Source organism: Prunus avium, chromosome 2 (assembly GCF_965620075.1).
Source record: "Prunus avium chromosome 2, drPruAviu1.hap1.1, whole genome shotgun sequence".
In the NCBI taxonomy this organism is placed as follows: domain Eukaryota; kingdom Viridiplantae; phylum Streptophyta; class Magnoliopsida; order Rosales; family Rosaceae; genus Prunus; species Prunus avium.
In genome coordinates this window covers 16,440,972-16,464,815 of record NC_142285.1, presented here as the reverse complement: position 1 = coordinate 16,464,815, position 23,844 = coordinate 16,440,972, and the positions used below count along the sequence as shown (strand labels likewise).

The 23,844-nt window shown below is 40.7% G+C and overlaps 1 non-coding gene across 1 annotated transcript; it reads right to left on the bottom strand.

The window, feature by feature from the left end:
* Positions 1 to 22,140: 22,140 nt before the first annotated feature.
* Positions 22,141 to 22,247, bottom strand: LOC148296565 (small nucleolar RNA R71). Its single transcript, XR_015834165.1, has one exon. It is a non-coding gene; the product is annotated as a small nucleolar RNA R71 (small nucleolar RNA).
* Positions 22,248 to 23,844: the final 1,597 nt, after the last annotated feature.

Below are 23,844 nucleotides of genomic sequence, written 5' to 3'. Positions count from 1 at the left end.
TTGGACAATACAGGTTCAACGGCAGTTCGTTCCTAATTGGAGTGGTTGGTGTATTCCATACTTCTAGCGATTGGATTTCACTCAAAACTCCCCAAATAACTCCTCCCACCATATTATGATGTTGCCCAAGTTTTGGTCTCGATCCGAAATCAATAGGTGTGAGAAATTGGACAATTCAAGTTCAACGGCAGTTCGTTCCTAATTGGAGTGGTTGGTGTATTCCATACTTCTAGCGATTGGATTTTACTCAAAACTCACCAAATGACTCCTCCCACCATATTATGATGTTGCCCAAGTTTTGGGCTCGATCCGAAATCCATAGGTGTTCCAAATTGGACAATTCAAGTTCAACGGCATTTCGTTCCTAATTGGAGTGGTTGGTGTATTCCATGCTTCGAGCGATTGGATTTCACTCAAAACTCACCAAATGACTCCTCCCACCATATTATGATGTTGCACAAGTTTGGGGTTCGATCCGAAATCAATAGGTGTGAGAAATTGGACAATTCAAGTTCAACGGCAGTTCGTTCCTAATGGGAGTGGTTGGTGTATTCCATACTTCTAGTGATTAGATTTCGCACAAAACTCACCAAATGACTCCTCCCACCATATTATGATATTGCCCAAGTTTTGGGATCGATCCGAAATCAATAGGTGTGAGAAATTGGACAATTCAAGTTCAACGGCAGTTCGTTCCTAATTGGAGTGGTTGGTGTATTCCATACTTCTAGCTATTGGATTTCACTCAAAACTCACCAAATGACTTTTCCCACCATATTATGACGTTGCCCAAGTTTGGGGCTCGATCCGAAATCAATAGGTGTGAGAAATTGGACAATACAGGTTCAACGGCAGTTCGTTCCTAATTGGAGTGGTTGGTGTATTCCATACTTCTAGCGATTGGATTTCACTCAAAACTCCCCAAATAACTCCTCCCACCATATTATGATGTTGCCCAAGTTTTGGTCTCGATCCGAAATCAATAGGTGTGAGAAATTGGACAATTCAAGTTCAACGGCAGTTCGTTCCTAATTGGAGTGGTTGGTGTATTCCATACTTCTAGCGATTGGATTTTACTCAAAACTCACCAAATGACTCCTCCCACCATATTATGATGTTGCCCAAGTTTTGGGCTCGATCCGAAATCAATAGGTGTGAGAAATTGGACAATTCAAGTTCAACGGAAGTTCATTCCTAATTGGTGTGGTTGGTGTATTCCATACTTCTAACGATTGGATTTCTCTCAAAACTCACCAAATGACTCCTCCCACCATATTATGATGTTGCCCAAGTTTGGGGCTTGATCCGAAATCAATAGGTGTGAGAAATTGGACAATTCAAGTTCAACGGCAGTTCGTTCCTAATTGGACTGGTTGGTGTATTCCATACTTCTAGCGATTGGATTTCACTCAAAACTCCCCAAATGACTCCTCCCACCATATTATGATGTTGCCCAAGTTTTGGGCTCGATCAGAAATCAATAGGTGTGAGAAATTGGACAATTCAAGTTCAACGGCAGTTCGTTCCTAATTGGAGTGCTTGGTGTATTCCTTACTTCTAGCGATTGGATTTCACTCAAAACTCCCCAAATGACTCCTCCCACCATATTATGATGTTGCCCAAGTTTGGGGCTCGATCCGAAATCAATAGGTGTGAGAAATTGGACAATTCAAGTTCAACGGCAGTTCGTTCCTAATTGGACTGGTTGGTGTATTCCATACTTCTAGCGATTGGATTTCTCTCAAAACTCACCAAATGACTCCTCCCACCATATTATGATGTTGCCCAAGTTTTGGGCTCGATCAGAAATCAATAGGAGTGAGAAATTGGACAATTCAAGTTCAACGGCAGTTCGTTCCTAATTGGAGTGGTTGGTGTATTCCATACTTCTAGCGATTGGATTTCACTCAAAAGTCACCAAATGACTCCTCCCACCATATTATGATGTTGCCCAAGTTTTGGGCTCGATCCGAAATCAATAGGTGTGAGAAATTGGACAATTCAAGTTCAACGGCAGTTCGTTCCTAATTGGAGTGGTTGGTGTATTCCATACTTCTAGCGATTGGATTTCACTCAAAACTCACCAAATGACTCCTCCCACCATATTATGATGTTGCCCAAGTTTTGGACACGATCCGAAATCAATACGTCTTCCAAATTTGACAATTAGATTTCAACGGCAGTTCGTTCCTAATTGGAGTGGTTGGTGTATTCCATACTTCTAGCTATTGGATTTCACTCAAAACCCACCAAATGACTCCTCCCACCATGTTATGATGTTGCCCAAGTTTTGGACTCGATCCGAAATCAATAGGTGTTCCAAATTGGACAATTCAAGTTCAACGGCAGTTCGTTCCTAATTGGAGTGGTTGGTGTATTCCATACTTCTAGCGATTGGATTTCACTCAAAACTCACCAAATGACTCCTCCCACCATATTATGATGTTGCCCAAGTTTGGGGCTCGATCCGAAATCAATAGGTGTTCCAAATTGGACAATTCAAGTTCAACGGCAGTTCGTTCCTAATTGGAGTGGTTGGTGTATTCCATACTTCTAGCGATTGGATTTCACTCAAAACTCACCAAATGACTCCTCCCACCATATTATGATGTTGCCCAAGTTTTGGGCTCGATCCGAAATCAATAGGTGTTCCAAATTGGACAATTCAAGTTCAACGGCAGTTCGTTCCTAATTGGAGTGGTAGGTGTATTCCATACTTCTAGCGATTGGATTTCACTCAAAACTCAACAAATGACTCCTCCCACCATATTATGATGTTGCCCAAGTTTTGGGCTCGATCCGAAATCAATAGGTCTTCCAAATTTGACAATTAGAGTTCAATGGCAGTTCGTTCCTAATTGGAGTGGTTGGTGTATTCCATACTTCTAACGATTGGATTTCACTCAAAACTAACCAAATGACTCCTCCCACCATATTTTGATGTTGCCCAAGTTTTGGGCTCGATCCGAAATCAATAGGTGTGAGAAATTGGACAATTCAAGTTCAACGGCAGTTCGTTCCTAATTGGAGTGGTTGGTGTATTCCATACTTCTAGCGATTGGACATCACTCAAAACTCACCAATTGACTCCTCCCACCATATTATGATGTTGCCCAAGTTTTGGGCTCGATCCGAAATCAATAGGTGTGAGAAATTTGACAATTCAAGTTCAACGGCAGTTCGTTCCTAATTGGAGTGGTTGGTGTATTCCATACTTCTAGCGATTGGATTTCACTCAAAACTAACCAAATGACTCCTCCCACGATATTATGATGTTGCCCAAGTTTTGTTCTCGATCCGAAATCTATAGGTGTGAGAAATTGGATAATTCAAGTTCAACGGAAGTTCGTTCCTAATTGGAGTGGTTGGTGTATTTGTTGTGTAGATTTCAGCTGCACCAAAATGGATTAAGCTGCATCCTCAACTTGTGATACTCGCAAGTGCACGAGCCGTTTGGTAGTATAGCATATGTAAGTGCGAGGTCGATCCCACGAGGATTGGTGATTGAATGATCCAATTCAGTTTTCCTACACAAAACAGAAATGAAAAAGAAAGGAAATAAATACAACAAGAAAGAAAGAAAATAACTAACTCAAGCAGATAAGTTCCCAAGTTCAATTAGATTAATGGATTGATTCTAGCTAAAGTATGATTAAGCCATGGTGTGTGGTCATAACCTTGTGTTCCTAATTCCCTAATTTGATCATTTGTTGTCTAACCTAAAATTAAGCATTAGGAACCCATTAAGCGTAGAAGAACAATTTAAACAACCAAGTATGTATCTAATCCCTGTTGTCGAATGTCCATACATACTCTTTCTATTCATAGTTCAATTTGAATTAAAGCGTGGTGTATACTCTTAATTCAAACCAAGATAGCTAACATGCAAGCCTAAATGGTGATCAATCATTCAAACTAGCATATTAACTTATAAGCATAATGAAACTTGGAAACTAATTAAACTTGAAAACTTAAGAAAAGAATTTACATTACAAAGAAAAATAAATTACAACTAAGAAGCAAAAGGAAAGCTAGAATTGAGAACTAGAAAGCAAAATTAAGAGAATTTGAGGAAGAGAAGGGAAGGGAGCTCTAGAGAAGTGTTTGAGAGCTCCCCCCTTGGGGTGTGTTTACAAGCTTAGAGAACATCCCTATTTATAGGACTAGGGGAAGTGAAAATCTGAATTCAATATGGCTATTGCAAACAACACTTGTATTATAAAATCTTGAATTGGTTGATGCAATTGTATTAGAAAATTTGAATTGGTTGATGCACTTGTATTAGAAAATCAGAATTGGTTGATGCACTTCACCAATAAATCCCGCCAGCAGCCCTAGCTCATCTTCATGTCACCATGACCAAGCTTCCAACCAGAAACAATAGCTCATCCTGAGGTCAGTATGACCAGCAACTTCAAGGGCTTACAAATTGGGCTTCGCTTACGAAACTGGACTGGCAGGGGGCTGTAGCCAAAATGAGTTTGTCTTTAAGCTCTTCATCGATTCATCCAAATTAGGCCTTAACATGCTTGAATTGCATGAATTATGCTCTCTTGCTCTTTTTGCCTACAAAACACACAAAGAGAGGCAAATAACATAGAAATCTAGGAAACTAAGCAAAAGAAGTAAGTAAATTTGGGCATGTATATGTATGAAATTATGAGCTTAACAGTATTCCATACTTCTAGCGATTGGATTTCACTCAAAACTCACCAAATGACTCCTCCCACCATATTATGATATTGCCCACGTTTGGGGCTCGATCCGAAATCAATAGGTGTGAGAAATTGGACAATTCAAGTTCAACGGCAGTTCGTTCCTAATTGGAGTGGTTGGTGTATTCCACACTTCTAGCGATTGGATTTCACTCAAAACTCACCAAATGACTCCTCCCACCATATTATGATGTTGCCCAAGTTTTGGGCTCAATCCGAAATCAATAGGTGTGAGAAATTGGACAATTCAAGTTCAACGGCAGTTCGTTCCTAATTGGAGTGGTTGGTGTCTTCCATACTTCTAGCGATTGGATTTCACTCCAAACTCACCAAATGACTCCTCCCACCATATTATGATGTTGCCCAAGTTTTGGGCTCGATCCGAAATCAATAGGTGTTCCAAATTGGACAATTCAAGTTCAACGGCAGTTCGTTCCTAATGGGAGTGGATGGTGTATTCCACACTTCTAGCGATTGGATTTCACTCAAAACTCACCAAATGACTCGTCCCACCATATTATGATGTTGCCCAAGTTTTGAGCTCGATCCGAAATCAATAGGTGTGAGAAATTGGACAATACAAGTTCAACGGCAGTTCGTTCCTAATTGGAGTGGTTGGTGTATTCCATACTTCTAGCGATTGGATTTCACTCAAAACTCACCAAATGACTCGTCCCACCATATTATGATGTTGCCCAAGTTTTGGGCTCGATCCGAAATCAATAGGTGTTCCAAATTGGACAATTCAAGTTCAACGGCAGTTCGTTCCTAATTGGAGTGGTTGGTGTATTCCATACTTCTAGCGATTGGATTTCACTCAAAATTCACCAAATGACTCCTCCCACCATATTATGATGTTGCCCAAGTTTTGGGCTCGATCCGAAATCAATAGGTGTCAGAAATTGGACAATTCAAGTTCAACGGAAGTTCGTTCCTAATTGGAGTGGTTGGTGTATTCCACACTTCTAGCGATTGGATTTCACTCAAAACTCACCAAATGACTCCTCCCACCATATTATGATGTTGCCCAAGTTTTGGGCTCAATCCGAAATCAATAGGTGTGAGAAATTGGACAATTCAAGTTCAACGGCAGTTCGTTCCTAATTGGAGTGGTTGGTGTCTTCCATACTTCTAGCGATTGGATTTCACTCCAAACTCACCAAATGACTCCTCCCACCATATTATGATGTTGCCCAAGTTTTGGGCTCGATCCGAAATCAATAGGTGTTCCAAATTGGACAATTCAAGTTCAACGGCAGTTCGTTCCTAATGGGAGTGGATGGTGTATTCCACACTTCTAGCGATTGGATTTCACTCAAAACTCACCAAATGACTCCCCCCACCATATTATGATGTTGCCCAAGTTTTGAGCTCGATCCGAAATCAATAGGTGTGAGAAATTGGACAATACAAGTTCAACGGCAGTTCGTTCCTAATTGGAGTGGTTGGTGTATTCCATACTTCTAGCGATTGGATTTCACTCAAAACTCACCAAATGACTCGTCCCACCATATTATGATGTTGCCCAAGTTTTGGGCTCGATCCGAAATCAATAGGTGTTCCAAATTGGACAATTCAAGTTCAACGGCAGTTCGTTGCTAATTGGAGTGGTTGGTGTATTCCATACTTCTAGCGATTGGATTTGACTCAAAACTCACCAAATGACTCCTCCCACCATATTATGCTGCTGCCCAAGTTTTGGGCTCAATCCGAAATCAATAGGTATGAGAAATTGGACGATTCAATTTCAACGGCACTTCGTTCCTAATTGGAGTGGTTGGTGTATTCCATACTTCTAGCGATTGGATTTCACTCAAAACTCACCATATGACTCCTCCCACCATATTATGATGTTGCCCACGTTTGGGGCTCGATCCGAAATCAATAGGTGTGAGAAATTGGACAATTCAAGTTCAACGGCAGTTCGTTCCTAATTGGAGTAGTTGGTGTATTCCATACTTCCAGCGATTGGATTTGACTCAAAACTTACCAAATGACTCCTCCCACCATATTATGCTGCTGCCCAAGTTTTGGGCTCGATCCGAAATCAATAGGTGTGAGAAATTGGACAATTCAATTTCAACGGCAGTTCGTTCCTAATTGGAGTGGTTGGTGTATTCCATACTTCTAGCGATTGGAATTCACTCAAAACTCCCCAAATGACTCCTCCCACCATATTATGATGTTGCCCAAGTTTTGGGCTCGATCCGAAATCAATTGGTGTTCCAAATTGGACAATTCAAGTTCAACGGCAGTTCGTTCCTAATTGGAGTGGTTGGTGTATTCCACACTTCTAGCGATTGGATTTCACTCAAAACTAACCAAATGACTCCTCCCACCATATTATGATGTTGCCCAAGTTTTGGGGTCGATCCGAAATCAATAGGTGTGAGAAATTGGACAATTCAAGTGCATTGGCAGTTCGTTCCTAATAGGAGTGGTTGGTGTATTCCATACTTCTAGCGATTGGATTTCACTCAAAACTCACCAAATGACTCCTCCCACCATATTATGATGTTGCCCAAATTTTGGGCTCGCTCCGAAATCAATAGGTGTGAGAAATTGGTCAATTCAATTTCAACGACAGTTCGTTCCTAATTGGAGTGGTTGGTGTATTCCATACGTCCAGCGATTAGATTTCACTCAAAACTCACCAAATGACTCCTCCCACCATTTTATGATGTTGCCCACGTTTTGGGCTCGATCTGAAATCAAAAGGTGTGAGAAATTGGACAATTCAAGTTCAGCGGCAGTTCGTTCCTAATTGGAGTGGTTGGTGTATTCCATACTTGTAGCAATTTGATTTCACTCAAAACTCACCAAATGACTCCTCCCACCGTATTATGATGTTGCCCAAGTTTTGGGCTCAATCCGAAATCAATAGGTGTGAGAAATTGGGCAATTCAAGTTCAACGGCAGTTCGTTCCTAATTGTAGTGGTTGGTGTATTCCACACTTCTAGCGATTGCATTTCACTCAAAACTCACCAAATGACTCCTCCCACCATATTATGATGTTGCCCAAGTTTTGGGCTCGATCCGAAATCAATAGGAGTTCCAAATTGGACAATTCAAGTTCAACGGCAGTTCGTTCCTAATTGGAGTGGTTGGTGTATTCCATACTTCTAGCGATTTTATTTCACTCAAAACTCACCAAATGACTCCTCCCACCATATTATGATGTTGCCCAAGTTTTGGGCTCGATCCGAAATCAATAGGTGTGAGAAATTGGTCAATTCAAATTTAACGACACTTCGTTCCTAATTGGAGTGGTTGGTGTATTCCATACGTCCAGCGATTAGATTTCACTCAAAACTCACCAAATGACTCCTCCCACCATATTATGATGTTGCCCATGTTTTGGGCTCGATCCGAAATCAATAGGTGTGAGAAATTGATAAATTCAATTTCAACGACAGTTCGTTCCTAATTGGAGTGGTTGGTGTATTCCATACGTCTAGCGATTGGATTTCACTCAAAACTCACCAAATGACTCCTCCGACCATTTTATAATGTTGCCCTAGTTTTGGGCCCGATTCGAAATCAATAGGTGTGAGAAATTGGACAATTCAAGTTCAACGGCAGTTCGTTCCTAATTGGAGTGGTTGGTGTATTCCATACTTCTAGCGATTTGATTTCCCTGAAAACTCAACAAATGACTCCTCCCACCATATTATGATGTTGCCCAAGTTTTGGGCTCGATCCGAAATCAATAGGCGTGAGAAATTGGACAATTCAAGTTCAACGGCAGTTCGTTCCTAATTGGAGTGGTTGGTGTATTCCATACTTCTAGCGATTGGATTTCACTCAAAACTCACCAACTGACTCCTCCCACCATATTATGATGTTGCCCAAATTTTGGGCTCGATCCGAAATCAATAGGTGTTCCATATTGGCCAATTCAAGTTCAACGGCTGTTCGTTCCTAATTGGAGTGGTTGGTGTATTCCATACTTCTAGCGATTTGATTTCCCTGAAAACTCAACAAATGACTCCTCCCACCATATTATGATGTTGCCCAAGTTTTGGGCTCGATCCGAAATCAATAGGCGTGAGAAATTGGACAATTCAAGTTCAACGGCAGTTCGTTCCTAATTGGAGTGGTTGGTGTATTCCATACTTCTAGCGATTGGATTTCACTCAAAATTCACCAACTGACTCCTCCCACCATATTATGATGTTGCCCAAATTTTGGGCTCGATCCGAAATCAATAGGTGTTCCATATTGGCCAATTCAAGTTCAACGGCTGTTCGTTCCAAATGGGAGTGGTTGGTGTATTCCATACTTCTAGCGATTGGATTTCACTCAAAACTCACCAAATGACTCCTCCCACCATATTATGATGTTGCCCAAGTTTTGGGCTCGATCCGAAATCAATAGGTGTGAGAAATTGGACAATTCAAGTTCAACGTCGGTTCGTTCCTAATGGGAGTGGTTGGTGTATTCCATACTTCTAGCGATTGGATTTCACTCAAAACTCACCAAATGACTCCTCCCACCATATTATGATGTTGCACAAGTTTGGGGTTCGATCCAAAATCAATAGGTGTAAGAAATTGGACAATTCAAGTTCAACGTCAGTTCGTTCCTAATGGGAGTGGTTGGTGTATTCCATACTTCTAGCGATTGGATTTCTCTCAAAACTCACCAAATGACTCCTCCCACCATATTATGATGTTGCCCAAGTTTTGGGCTCGATCCGAAATCAATTGGTGTTCGAAATTGGACAATTCAAGTTCAACGGCAGTTTGTTCCTAATTGGAGTGGTTGGTGTATTCCATACTTCTAGCGATTGGATTTCACTCAAAACTCACCAAATGACTCCTCCCACCATATTATGATGTTGCCCAAGTTTTGGGTTCGATCCGAAATCAATAGGTGTGAGAAATTGGACAATTCAAGTGCATTGGCAGTTCGTTCCTAATTGGAGTGGTTGGTGTATTCCATACTTCTAGCGATTGGATTTCACTGAAAACTCACCAAATGACTCCTCCCACCATATTATGATGTTGCCCAGGTTTGGGGCTCGATCCGAAATCAATAGGTGTGAGAAATTTGACAATTCAAGTTCAACGGCAGTTCGTTCCTAATTGGAGTAGTTGGTGTCTTCCATACTTCTAGCGAATGGATTTCATTCAAAACTCACCAAATGACTTCTCCCACCATATTATAATGTTGCCCAATGTTGTTAATTATTATGTTAACTCGCAATTGTACGGGGCAATTAGTAGTATAGCAAGACAAGTACGAGGTCATACCCACGAAGACTGAGAAGTTAAAACTAGTGATGTACTTAGCTTACCAAATTCAAGAAAGTAGGAGGTTATGTCTAAAACAGAATTTAAAGCAAGAGTGGTTGTGATTGTTGAACAAAATAAGCAAAATGAAATTGCAAACAAAAACAAGTAAACAAATGTAACAAAGAGTGGTTGTAAGAGATGGAAAACAGATTTGGAGACTAGGGCATTCGTATCACCATAACAATTCAATTCTGGGTTATAAGGAGTCAAGTAACAAGTCTAATTCAGATTCAAAGATTGATTCTAGCTAAAGTATGATTAGGCCATGGTGTTTGGTCCTAACCTTGTGGTCCTAATTCCCTAATTTGATCATTTGTTGTCTAACCTAAAATTAAGCATTAGGAACCCATTAAGCATAGAAGAACAATTTAAACAACCAAGCATGTATCTAATCCCTGTTGTCGAATGTCCATACATACTCTTCCTATTCATAGTTCAATTCGAATTAAAGCATGGTGTCTACTCTTAATTCAAACCAAGATAGTTAACAAACAAGTTCTAATGGTGATCAATCATTCAAACAAGCATGTTAACTTATAAGCATAATGAATAAGAACATGAATCATGAATCAAACTTGAAACTCCAAACTTCAAACTTATAAACCCAGAATATTCATGTTAGGTTACATCGAATCCCTAGTTATGGATTTAGCTACTCATAATGGAAAAGAAACTAAAACAGAAATGGGAAAACATAATGAATGCCATAAGAGTAGAAAAACCCTTTTCTGAAGTTCTTGTGGTGTCCAATGCTTCTCCAAGAGCTTCTCCACGTCTAGAAGGATGTATGAAGGATATGGAGGTGATTTGGGATGAGTTTGAGTGAGTGGTGATGGCTGAGAAAGAGGAAATTCGTAGGGAAATGGAAGGGAGGTTTTCTGGAGCTGTTTTGGTGATTTTGGGGCAGTTTAGAGTATTGGGTTGATTGCTTGAGTGTTTGGGGTTGTGGAAATGTATGAGGATGATTTCTGGATGTGTTGATGGAATGATGGAAGTGTGGAGGATGGCTGAAGTGAGTTTGTAGCTTGAAGACTCCTCTATTTATAGGGCTAAGAGGGAGGAACATCATGATGAAATCCAACACCACCATTCCTCATTTAATACAACCCATAACTCCCACTTCATCTTGTCTATGTTAGTGTGGTTGGAATCAATCCCATCCCATACTTCTTTTGCTGCACCTCAAGCTTTCTTCACATGGGTGTTCAATTGTGGCTGCCTTTTGCTGCCAACCCATGTGGGTTTTCTTTTGGTTGCTGGAAATAAAACATGCTGCTGAACCAGGCTTGGTGTATGAAGGCCTGAGATTTCAATATGTATGCAATATGGCTCAAATTTGGATATGTCATAATAGACACCCATTGGAACAACTTTGATGAAGAATGCATTCCCATCTGAGCAGTATAAGTGTACGTTTTGGGCCTTGCAAGTTGACTGCCGAAAATAGACTGGAATGTATGGTGTGCATTTTGATGGGCCCATGGATTGGGCTTGACTTCATCCATTGATACGTTTTAGCAGTCCATCTTGCAGTTCAGAATCTCTTCTTTCCAACCACATATTAATTGGGCCAATACATGTTGGGAGGAGGAAGTTCAGGCCGAAGAAAATTGCTAACTCAGTCTGCTCGTTTTTGCACCATTTTGCATCTTTTCCTATCCAAAGCCACCATTGCTATCTAAGGCCCAATGAACTGAATGATAAACAGAAAAGGGATTAAAAGCACAAGTTTAACTCAACAACATAACCAAATCATAAGCTAGAGGGGTACAAAATGATATACAATTATGAACTGATCACCCAAGTTTTGGGCTCGATCCGAAATCAATAGGTGTTCCAAATTGGACAATTCAAGTTCAACGGCAGTTCGTTCCTAATTGGAGTGGTTGGTGTATTCCATACTTCTAGCGATTGGATTTCACTCAAAACTCACCAAATGACTCCTCCCACCATATTATGAGGTTGCCCAAGTTTTGGGCTCGATCCGAAAGCAATAGGTGTTCCAAATTGGACAATTCAAGTTCAACGGCAGTTCGTTCCTAACTGGAGCGGTTGGAGTATTCCATACTTCTAGCGATTGGATTTCACTCAAAACTCACCAAATGACTCCTCCCACCATATTATGATGTTGCCCAAGTTTTGGGCTCGATCCGAAATCAATAGGTGTGAGAAATTGGGCAATTCAAGTTCAACGGCAGTTCGTTCCTAATTGTAGTGGTTGGTGTATCCCATACTTGTAGCGATTGGATTTCACTCAAAACCCACCAAATGACTCCTCCCACCATATTATGATGTTGCCCAAGTTTTGGGCTCGATCCGAAATCAATAGGTGTTCCAAATTGGACAATTCAAGTTCAACGGCAGTTCGTTCCTAATTGGAGTGGTTGGTGTATTCCATACTTCTAGCGATTGGATTTCACTCAAAACTCACCAAATGACTCCTCCCACCATATTATGATGTTGCCCAAGTTTTGGGCTCGATCCGAAATCAATAGGTGTGAGAAATTGGACAATTCAAGTTCAACGGCAGTTCGTTCCTAATTGGAGTGGTTGGTGTATTCCATACTTCTAGCGATTGGATTTCACTCAAAACTCACCAAATGACTCCTCCCACCATATTATGATGTTGCCCAAGTTTGGGGCTCGATCCGAAATGAATAGGTGTTCCAAATTGGACAATTCAAGTTCAACGGCAGTTCGTTCCTAATTGGAGTGGTTGGTGTATTCCATACTTCTAGCGATTGGATTTCACTCAAAACACACCAAATGACTCCTCCCACCATATTTTGATGTTGCCCAAGTTTTGGGCTCGATCCGAAATCAATAGGTGTTCCAAATTGGACAATTCAAGTTCAACGGCAGTTCGTTCCTAATTGGAGTGGTTGGTGTATTCCATACTTCTAGCGATTGGATTTCACTCAAAACTCACCAAATGACTCCTCCCACCATCTTATGATGTTGCCCAAGTTTTGGGCTCGATCCGAAAGCAATAGGTGTTCCAAATTGGACAATTCAAGTTCAACGGCAGTTCGTTCCTAACTGGAGTGGTTGGTGTATTCCATACTTCTAGCGATTGGATTTCACTCAAAATTCACCAAATGACTCCTCCCACCATATTATGATGTTGCCCAAGTTTTGGGCTCGATCCGAAATCAATAGGTGTGAGAAATTGGGCAATTCAAGTTCAACGGCAGTTCGTTCCTAATTGGAGTGGTTGCTGTATTCCACTCTTCTAGCGATTGGATTTCACTCAAAACTCACCAAATGACTCCTTCCACCATATTATGATGTGTCCAAGTTTTGGGCTCGATCCGAAATCAATAGGTGTGAGAAATTGGACAATTCAAGTTCAACGGCAGTTCGTTCCTAATTGGAGTGGTTGGTGTATTCCATACTTCTAGCAATTGGATTTCACTCAAAACTCACCAAATGACTCCTCCCACCATATTATGATGTTGCCGAAGTGTTGGGCTCGATCCGAAATTAATAGGTGTGGGAAATTGGTCAATTCGATTTCAACCACAGTTCGTTCTTGATTGGAGTGGTTGGTGTGTTCCATATTTCTAGCGATTGGATTTCACTCAAAACTCACCAAATGACTACTCCCACCATATTATGATATTGCCCAAGTTTTGGGCTCGATCCGAAATCAATACGTATTCCAAATTGGACAATTCAAGTTCAATGGCAGTTCGTTCCTAATTGGAGTGGTTGGTGTATTCCAGACTTCTAGCGATTGGATTTCACTCAAAACTCACCAAATGACACCTCCCACCATATTATGATGTTGCCAAAGTTTGGGGCTCGATCCGAAATCAATATGTCTGAGAAATTGGACAATTCAAGTTCAACGGCAGTTCGTTCCTAATTGGAGTGGTTGGTGTATTCCATACTTCTAGCGATTGGATTTCACTCAAAACTAACCAAATGACTCCTCCCACCATATTATGATGTTGCCCAAGTTTTGGGCTCGATCCGAAATCAATAGGTGTGAGAAATTGGACAATTCAAGTTCAACGGCAGTTCGTTCCTAATTGGAGTGGTTGGTGTATTCCACACTTCTAGCGATTTGATTTCACTCAAAACTCACCAAATGACTCCTCCCACCATATTATGATGTTGCCCAAGTTTTGGGCTCGATCCGAAATCAATAGGTGTAAGAAATTGGACAATTCAAGTTCAACGGCAGTTCGTTCCTAATTGGAGTGGTTGGTGTATTCCATACTTCCAGCGCTTCGATTTCACTCAAAACTCACCACATGACTCCTCCCACCATATTATGTTGTTGCCCAAGTTTGGGGCTCGATCCGAAATCAATAGGTGTTCCAAATTGGACAATTCAAGTTCAACGGCAGTTCGTTCCTAATTGGAATGGTTGGTGTATTCCATACTTCTAGCGATTGGATTTCACTCAAAAACTCACCAAATGACTTCTCCCACCGTATTATGATGTTGCCCAAGTTTTGGGCTCGATCCGAAATCAATAGGTGTTCCAAATTGGACAATTGAAGTTCAACGGCAGTTCGTCCCTAATTGCAGTGGTTGGTGTATTCCATACTTCTAGCGATTGGATTTCACTGAAAAATCACCAAATGACTCCTCCCACCACATTATGATGTTGCCCAAGTTTTGGGCTCGATCCGAAATCAATAGGTGTTCCAAATTGGACAATTAGAGTTCAACGGCAGTTCGTTCCTAATTGGAGTGCTTGGTGTATTCCATACTTCTAGCGATTGGATTTCACTCAAAACTAACCAAATTACTCCTCCCACCATATTATGATCTTGCCTAAGTTTTGGGCTCGATCCGAAATCAGTAGGTGTTCCAAATTGGACAACTCAAGTTCAACGGCAGTTCGTTCCTAATTGGAGTAGTTGGTGTAGTCCATACTTCTAGCGATTGGATTTCACTTAAAATTCACCAAATGACTCCTCCCACCATAATATGATGTTGCCCAAGTTTGGGGCTCGATCCGAAATCAATAGGTGTGAGAAATTGGACAATTCAAGTTCAACGGCAGTTCGTTCCTAATTGGAGTGGTTGTGTATTCCATACTTCTAGCGATTGGATTTCACTCAAAACTCACCAAATAATTCCCACCATATTATGCTGTTGCCAACGTTTTGGGCTAGATCTGAAATCAATAGGTGTGAGAAATTGGACAATTCCAGTTCAACGGCAGTTCGTTCCTAATTGGAGTGGTTGGTGTATTCCATAGTTCTATCGATTGGATTTCATTCAAAACTCACCAAATGACTCCTCCCACCATATTATGTTGTTGCCCAAGTTTTGGGCTCGATCCGAATTCAATAGGTATGAGAAATTGGTCAATTCAATTTCAACGACAGTTCTTTCCTAATTGGAGTGGTGGGTGTATTCCATACTTCTAGCGAATGGATTTCACTCAAAACTCACCAAATGATTCCTCCCACCATATTATGATGTTGCCCAAGTTTTGGGCTCGATCCGAAATCAATAGGTGTGAGAAATTGGACAATTCAAGTTCAACGGCAGTTCGTTCCTGATTGGAGTGGTTGGTGTATTCCATACTTCTAGCGATTGGATTTCCCTCAAAACTCACCAAATGACTCCTCCCACCATATTATGATGTTGCCCAAGTTTTGGGCTCGATCCGAAATCAATAGGTGTTCCAAATTGGACAATTCAAGTTCAACGGCAGTTCGTTCCTAATTGGAGTGGTTGGTGTATTCCATACTTCTAGCGATTGGATTTCACTCAAAACTCACCAAATGACTCCTCCCACCATATTATGATGTTGCCCAAGTCTTGGGCTCGATCCAAAATCAATAGGTGTGAGAAATTGGTCAATTCAATTTCAACGACAGTTTTTTCCTAATTGGAGTGGTTGGTGTATTCCATACTTCTAGCGATTGGATTTCACTCAAAACTCACCAAATGACTCCTCCCACCATATTATGATGTTGCCCAAGTTTTGGGCTCGATCCGAATTCAATAGGTTTGAGAAATTGGTCAATTCAATTTCAACGACAGTTCTTTCCTAATTGGAGTGGTTGGTGTATTCCATACTTCTAGCGATTGGATTTCACTCAAAACTCACCAAATGACTCCTCCCACCATATTATGATGTTGCCCAACTTTTGGGATCGATCCGAAATCAATAGGTGTGAGAAATTGGTCAATTCAATTTCAACGACAGTTCGTTCGTAATTGGAGTGATTGGTGTATTCCATACTTCTAGCGATTGGATTTCACTCAAAACTCACCAAATGACTCCTCCCACCATATTATGATGTTGCCCAAGTTTTGGGCTCGATCCGAAATCAATAGGTGTGAGAAATTGGACAATTCAATGTCAACGGCAATTCGTTCCTAATTAGAGGGGTTGGTGTATTCCATACTTCTAGCGATTGGATTTCACTCAAAACTCACCAAATGACTCCTCCCACCATATTATGATGTTGCCCAAGTTTTGGGCTCGATCCGAAATCAATAGGTGTGAGAAATTGGACAATTCAAGTTCAACGGCAGTTCGTTCCTAATTGGAGTGGTTGGTGTATTCCATACTTCTAGCGATTGGATTTCACTCAAAACTCACCAAATGACTCCTCCCACCATAATATGATGTTGCCCAAGTTTGGGGCTCGATCCGAAATCAATAGGTGTGAGAAATTGGAGAATTCAAGTTCAACGGCAGTTCTTTCCTAATTGGAGTGGTTGGTGTATTCCATACTTCCAGCGATTGGATTTCACTCAAATCTCACCAAATGACTCCTCCCACCACAATATGATGTTGCCCAGGTTTTGGGCTCGATCCGAAATCAATAGGTGTTCCAAATTGGACAATTCAAGTTCAACGGCAGTTCGTTCCTAATTGGAGTGGTTGGTGTATTCCATACTTCTAGCGATTGGATTTCACTCAAAACACACCAAATTACTCCTCCTACCATATTATGATCTTGCCTAAGTTTTGGGCTCGATCCGAAATCAGTAGGTGTTCCAAATTGGACAACTCAAGTTCAACGGCAGTTCGTTCCTAATTGGAGTAGTTGGTGTAGTCCATACTTCTAGCGATTGGATTTCACTTAAAATTCACCAAATGACTCCTCCCACCATATTATGATGTTGCCCAAGTTTTGGGCTCGATCAGAATTCAATAGGTGTGAAAAATTGGTCAATTCAATTTCAACGACAGTTCGTTCCTAATTGGAGTGGTTGGTGTATTCCATACTTCTAGCGATTGGATTTCACTCAAAACTCACCAAATGACTCCTCCCACCATATTATGATGTTACCCAAGTTTTGGGCTCGATCCGAAATCAATAGGCGTGAGAAATTGGACAATTCAATGTCAACGGCAGTTCGTTCCTAATTGGAGGGGTTGGTGTATTCCATACTTCTAGCGATTGGATTTCACTCAAAACTCACCAAAAGACTCCTCCCACCATATTATGATGTTGCCCAAGTTTTGGGCTCGATCCGAAATCAATAGGTGTGAGAAATTGGACAATTCAAGTTCAACGGCAGTTCGTTCCTAATTGGAGTGGTTGGTGTATTCCATACTTCTAGCGATTGGATTTCACTCAAAACTCACCAAATGACTCCCACCACATTATGCTGTTGCCCAAGTTTTGGGCTCGATCCGAAATCAATAGGTGTTATAAATTGGAAAATTCAAGTATAACGGCAGTTCGTTCCTAAATGGAGTGGTTGGTGTATTCCATACTTCTAGCGATTGGATTTCACACAAAACTCACCAAATGACTCCTCCCACCATATTATGATGTTGCCCAAGTTTTGGGCTCGATCCGAAATCAATAGGTGTGAGAAATTGGACAATTCAAGTTCAACGGCAGTTCGTTCCTAACTGGAGTGGTTGGTGTAGTCCATACTTCTAGTGATTGGATTTCACTCAAAACTCACCAAATGACTCCTCCCCCCATATTATGATGTTGTCCAAGTTTTGGGCTCGATCCGAAATCAATAGGTGTTCCAAATTGGACAATTCAAGTTCAACGGCAGTTCGTTCCTAACTGGAGTGATTGGTGTATTCCATACTTCTAGCGATTGGATTTCACTCAAAACTCACCAAATGACTCCTCCCACCATATTATGATGTTGCCCAAGTTTTGGGCTCGATCCGAAATCAATAGTATTTCCAAGTTGGACAATTCAAGTTCAACGGCAGTTCGTTCCTAATTGGAGTGGTTGGTGTATTCCATACTTCTAGCGATTGGATTTCACTCAAAACTCACCAAATGACTCCTCCCACCATATTATGATGTTGCCCAAGTTTTGGGCTCGATCCAAAATCAATAGGTGTGAGAAATTGGTCAATTCAATTTCAACGGCATTTCGTTCCTAATTGGAGTGGTTGGTGTATTCCATCCTTCTAGCGATTGGATTTCACTCAAAACTCACCAAATGACTCCTCCCACCATATTATGATGTTGCCCAAGTTTTGGGCTCGATCCGAAATCAATAGGTGTGAGAAATTGGAGAATTCAAGTTCAACGGCAGTTCGTTCCTAATTGGAGTGGTTGGTGTATTCCATACTTCTAGCGATTGGATTTCACTCAAAACTCACCAAATGACTCCTCCCACCATAATATGATGTTGCCCAAGTTTGGGGCTCGATCCGAAATCAATAGGAGTGAGAAATTGGAGAATTCAAGTTCAACGGCAGTTCTTTCCTAATTGGAGTGGTTGGTGTATTCCATACTTCCAGCGATTGGATTTCTCTCAAAACTCACCAAATGACTCCTCCCACCACAATATGATGTTGCCCAGGTTTTGGGCTCGATCCGAAATCAATAGGTGTTCCAAATTGGACAATTCAAGTTCAACGGCAGTTCGTTCCTAATTGGAGTGGTTGGTGTATTCCATACTTCTAGCGATTGGATTTTACTCAAAACTTACCAAATGACTCCTCCCACCATATTAGGATGTTACCCAAGTTTTGGGCACGATCAGAAATCAATAGGTGTGACAAATTGGACAATTCAAGTTCAACGGCAGTTCGTTCCTAATTGGAGTGGTTGGTGTATTCCATACTTCTAGCGATTGGATTTCAGTCAAAACTCACCAAATGACTCCCACCATATTATGATGTTGCCCAAGTTTTGGGTTTGATCCGAAATCAATAGGTGTGAGAAATTGGACAATTCAAGTTCAACGGCAGTTCGTTCCTAATTGGAGTGGTTGGTGTATTCCATACTTCTAGCGATTGGATTTCACTTAAAACTCACAAAATGACTCCTCCCACCATAATAGGATGTTGCCCAAGTTTGGGGCTCAATCCGAAATCAATAGGTGTGAGAAATTTGATAATTCAAGTGCAACGGCAGTTCGTTTCTAATTGGAGTGGTTGGTGTATTCTGTTAAGCTCATAATTTCATACATATACATGCCCAATTTACTTACTTCTTTTGCTTAGTTTCTTATAATTTTGAGTTATTTGCCTCCCTTTGTGTGTTTTGTAGGCCAAAAGAGCAAGAGAGCATAATTCATGCAATTCATGCATGTTAAGGCCTAATTTGGATGAAGAGAAGAAGAGCTTAAAGACAAACTCATTTTGGCTACAGCCCCCTGCCAGTCCAGTTCCGTAGGTCATATTGCAAGCTTCGTTTCAGCAACCTACATAGCTCGGATGAGGCAACAGTCTTCATGAAAGTTGTTCCAATGGGTGTGTACTATAACATATCCAAAATTCAGCCCCATTGGATAAATCTGGAGTCCGTCACCTAGCAAACACAGAACCATGCTCAGGATGGATTTTGTCAGCGAGCAAACTGAGTTAGCAATTTGTTTCGGCCTTAACTTCCTCCTCCGAGCTTGGATTGGGCCAATACTTGTGTGGTTGGATCATACACATTCTGAACTTCACAATGGACATCTTAAAGTCTTCATTTGATTCAGCCTAGCCCAAGTTGTAAGCCCTTGAAGTTGCTGGTCATGCTGACCTCAGGATGAGCTGGTTGGAAGCTTGGTCATGGTGAGCTAGGCATGAGCTATTGTAGCTGGTTGGAGGCTTGGTCATGGTGACATGAAGATGAGCTAGGGCTGCTGGTGGGATTTATTGCTGAAGTGCATCAACCAATTCAGATTTTATAATGCAAGTGTTGTATGCATTAGTGAAGTGCATCAACCAATTCATCTTTTATAATGCAAGTGTTGTATGCATTAGCCATATTGAATTCAGATTTATCACTCCCCTCTCCCTATAAATACCACATCCATTCCACATTCAAGACACAACAAATCCTGAGATTCACAACCCCCACAATTCACTCCAACCATCCTCAAACACTCTCACAATCCCAAACACTCCAACAATCACCAAAACAACTCCAGCAAACTTCTATTCCATTTCCCTACGAATTTCATCTTCCTTAGCCATCACCACTCACTCAAACTCATCCCAAATCACCTCCATATCCTTCATACATCTTTCTAGAAGTGGGGAAGCTCTTGGAGAAGCATTAGAAGTGGAGAAGCACTTGGAGAAGCCTTGGACACCACAAGAACTTCAGAAAAAGGGTTTTTCTACTCTTATTGCATTCATTATGTTTTCTCATTTCTGTTCAAGTCTCTTTTCCATTATGAGTAGCTAAATCCATAACTAGGGCTTCGATGTAACCTAACATGAATATTCTGGGTTTATAAGTTTGGAGTTTCAAGTTTGATTCATGATTCATGTTCTTATTCATTATGCTTATAAGTTAACATGCTTGTTTGAATGATTGATCACCATTAGAACTTGTTTGTTAACTATCTTGGTTTGAATTAAGAGTATACACCATGCTTTAATTCGAATTGAACTATGAATAGGAAGAGTATGTATGGACATTCGACAACAGGGATTAGATACATACTTGGTTGTTTAAAATGTTCTTCTATGCTTAATGGGTTCCTAATGCTTAATTTTAGGTTAGACAACAAATGATCAAATTAGGGAATTAGGAACACAAGGTTAGGACCAAACACCATGGCCTAATCATACTTTAGCTAGAATCAATCTTTGAATCTGAATTAGACTTGTTACTTGAATCTTTATAACCCAGAATTGAATTGTTATGGTGAATCGAATGCCCTAGTCTCCAAACCTGTGTTTTAACTTTCAAAACCACCCTTTGTTACTTTTGTTTACTTGCTTTCCGTTGCAATTTCAGTTTGTTCATTTCTTTCTATAATCACAAGCATTCTCACTTCAAAGTTCATTTTAATCTTGCTGCATTTGTTTTCAAACTCACTCTTGCTTTAAATTCTGTTTTAGATTTAACTTCCTAACTTCTTGAATTTGGTAATCTAAAGTACATAACTAATTTGAACTTCTCAGTCTTCGTGGGTACGACCTCGTACTTGTCTTGCTATACTACTAATTGCCCCGTACAATTGCGAGTTAACATATTATTAACAACAAATTTTGGCGCCGTTGCCGGGGACTGAACGAAAGTTCTTCCCTGGTTATGTGCCCAAGGTTACCCTATTCTTTTTAGTGTTTCTAATTAATCTAATTTTTTGTTTCAGGTAGTTTATGTCTAAAAATCCATTACTTGAACAAGTGAGGTCTTCGTTCCAACGTTCTAGATCTTTGAACGCAGGACCATCATTGCAACCCAGACGAGTGACCTCTGAAATTCAGAATCGTCTAGAAAGGGAGTTGTCAACTGCAAAAGAGCAAGCTCTTGCTACATTTACAAGTCTTGCTCTCCACACTGAACTTCCCGGTTCTTCACTTTCAAATTCGGAAACAAGTTCAGACCAAGAAGAAGAAGAAATGATGGCTGCCATTGAGTTCATGGGAGAACTTGATATCCCAACAATTCCAGCATCTCCTTCAAGCATTTTGCTGCCCACTGTAGCTCGAAATTATGAGCTTAAATCTTCTCATCTTAATATGCTGCCTTCCTTTTATGGTTTACCTAATGAAGATCCATTGACTCATATAAAGGATATTTTTAATGTTGTGAGTTCTTTTCCCTTGACAGGTGTGACAGAAGATCAACTTCGAATGAGAGTGTTTCCATACACTTTAAAGGATAAGGCGAAGTATTGGTTGAATTCTTTGAAGCCTGGTTCACTCACTACATGGTCTGCCATTCAAAAGAAGTTCCTGGAAAAATACTTCTCCACACAAAAGACCGACATGCTTAGGGACAAGATCTTGTTATTTGCACAGCAAGATGATGAATCGTTTTGTGAAGCATGGGAGAAATTCAATGGGTTGCTCAACCAATGTCCTCATCATGGGATTCCATTGAAGCTTCAAATGCGTATGTTTTATAAAGGACTAACCCCTTCTAGTCATAATATAGTCACCAATTTTGCAGGTGGTTCTTTTAAAACCAAAACTCCAGAAGAAACGTACGAACTCTTTGAGGAGATAGCAATGGAGACCCAACATACGGATACAAGAGGTAAACGTGTTATTAGTGGTTCTAATGATGCTTCTAGTGTGCAGATTTCAAAACTGGAACAAAAGCTAGATGCTCTTCTTGCATTAAACTCAAGAAGCCCTCCGAAGGAAGTGTGTAGCATTTGTGAATCTCATGACCATGCTACCACAGCTTGTCCACTTGGGGCTGGATATCCAGAATTTGTGCAAGAGCAAGCTAAGTTGGTAAATTCCTACAACCAAGGTCCAATAAATGATCCATACTCTCAAAGTTATAATCCAGGTTGGAGGAATCATCCAAACTTTTCATGGAGAAATACCCAGAATCAAGCAAATCCCCCTTCATTCCAAAGGCCACAACAATCATCATCATCATTGGAAGATATAGTGAAGCAGATGGCAATCAACCAATCCAATTTTCAGCAAACTACACAAGCTGCCATCTCCAAATTGGAAGTCCAATTAGGCCAAATAGCTGCTGAAATAACTCAAAGAGTGCCTGGGAAATGGCCAAGCCAAACTGAGATCAATCCAAAGAACCCAGAAGCCAAGGCCATTCATGTGCTCAGATCAGGTAAGATCATTGATAATAAAGATGATTCTAATCTTTCAAATGATGTTGTGATTGTAGAAGATAAAGACGAGGAGACCATGGCTACGGAAGGAGAACAACTCAAAACTTCTCAATCTGCTCCTAAGGCCAAATCAGATTCTCAGAAATCCGATCAATTCCAATTGCATAAAAGGGATGACAAATTTGTGCCACCACATCTTCAAGAAGATAGATACGTGCCACCCGCTCCATATGTTCCACAGATTCCATTTCCAGGCCGTCTTAAGAAAGCAAAGCAAGATAAGGCTTTTAAAGAGATTTATGATATTTTGAGTAAAGTTAATATCAATTTGCCTTTGCTTGATCTTATTGAACAGATTCCTGCATATGGAAAATTCATCAAGGACTTGAAAACTCACAAGCTCAATTTCGCTCCAAATGAAGGAGTAAAGCTCGACCAGAATGTAAGTGCTGTATTGCAAAGGAAGCTTCCACCAAAACTAGATGATCCTGGCAGCTTTGACATTCCCATTAACATTGGAGGCAAGAAGGTTGGAAGAGCCATGTTGGACTTGGGAGCAAGCATCAATGTTTTGCCATATTCAGTTTATCAAGAGCTTGGCTTAGAAGGGATGAAGAAGACTTCAATGCGACTTGAACTAGCTGATCATTCTATAAAATATCCAAAAGGTATTGTAGAAGATATTCTAGTTCAAGTTAATACACTAATTCTCCCTGCTGATTTTGTAGTGATGGACATGGAAGACAATCCAAATGGAGATCGTGTTGATCCCATTCTCCTAGGCAGACCATTCATGGCCACTGCAGACACAATCATCAAAGTGAAAGATAGCACCCTCTCCATGACTGTTTTGGGTGAAACTGTTGAATTTAAAATGCTT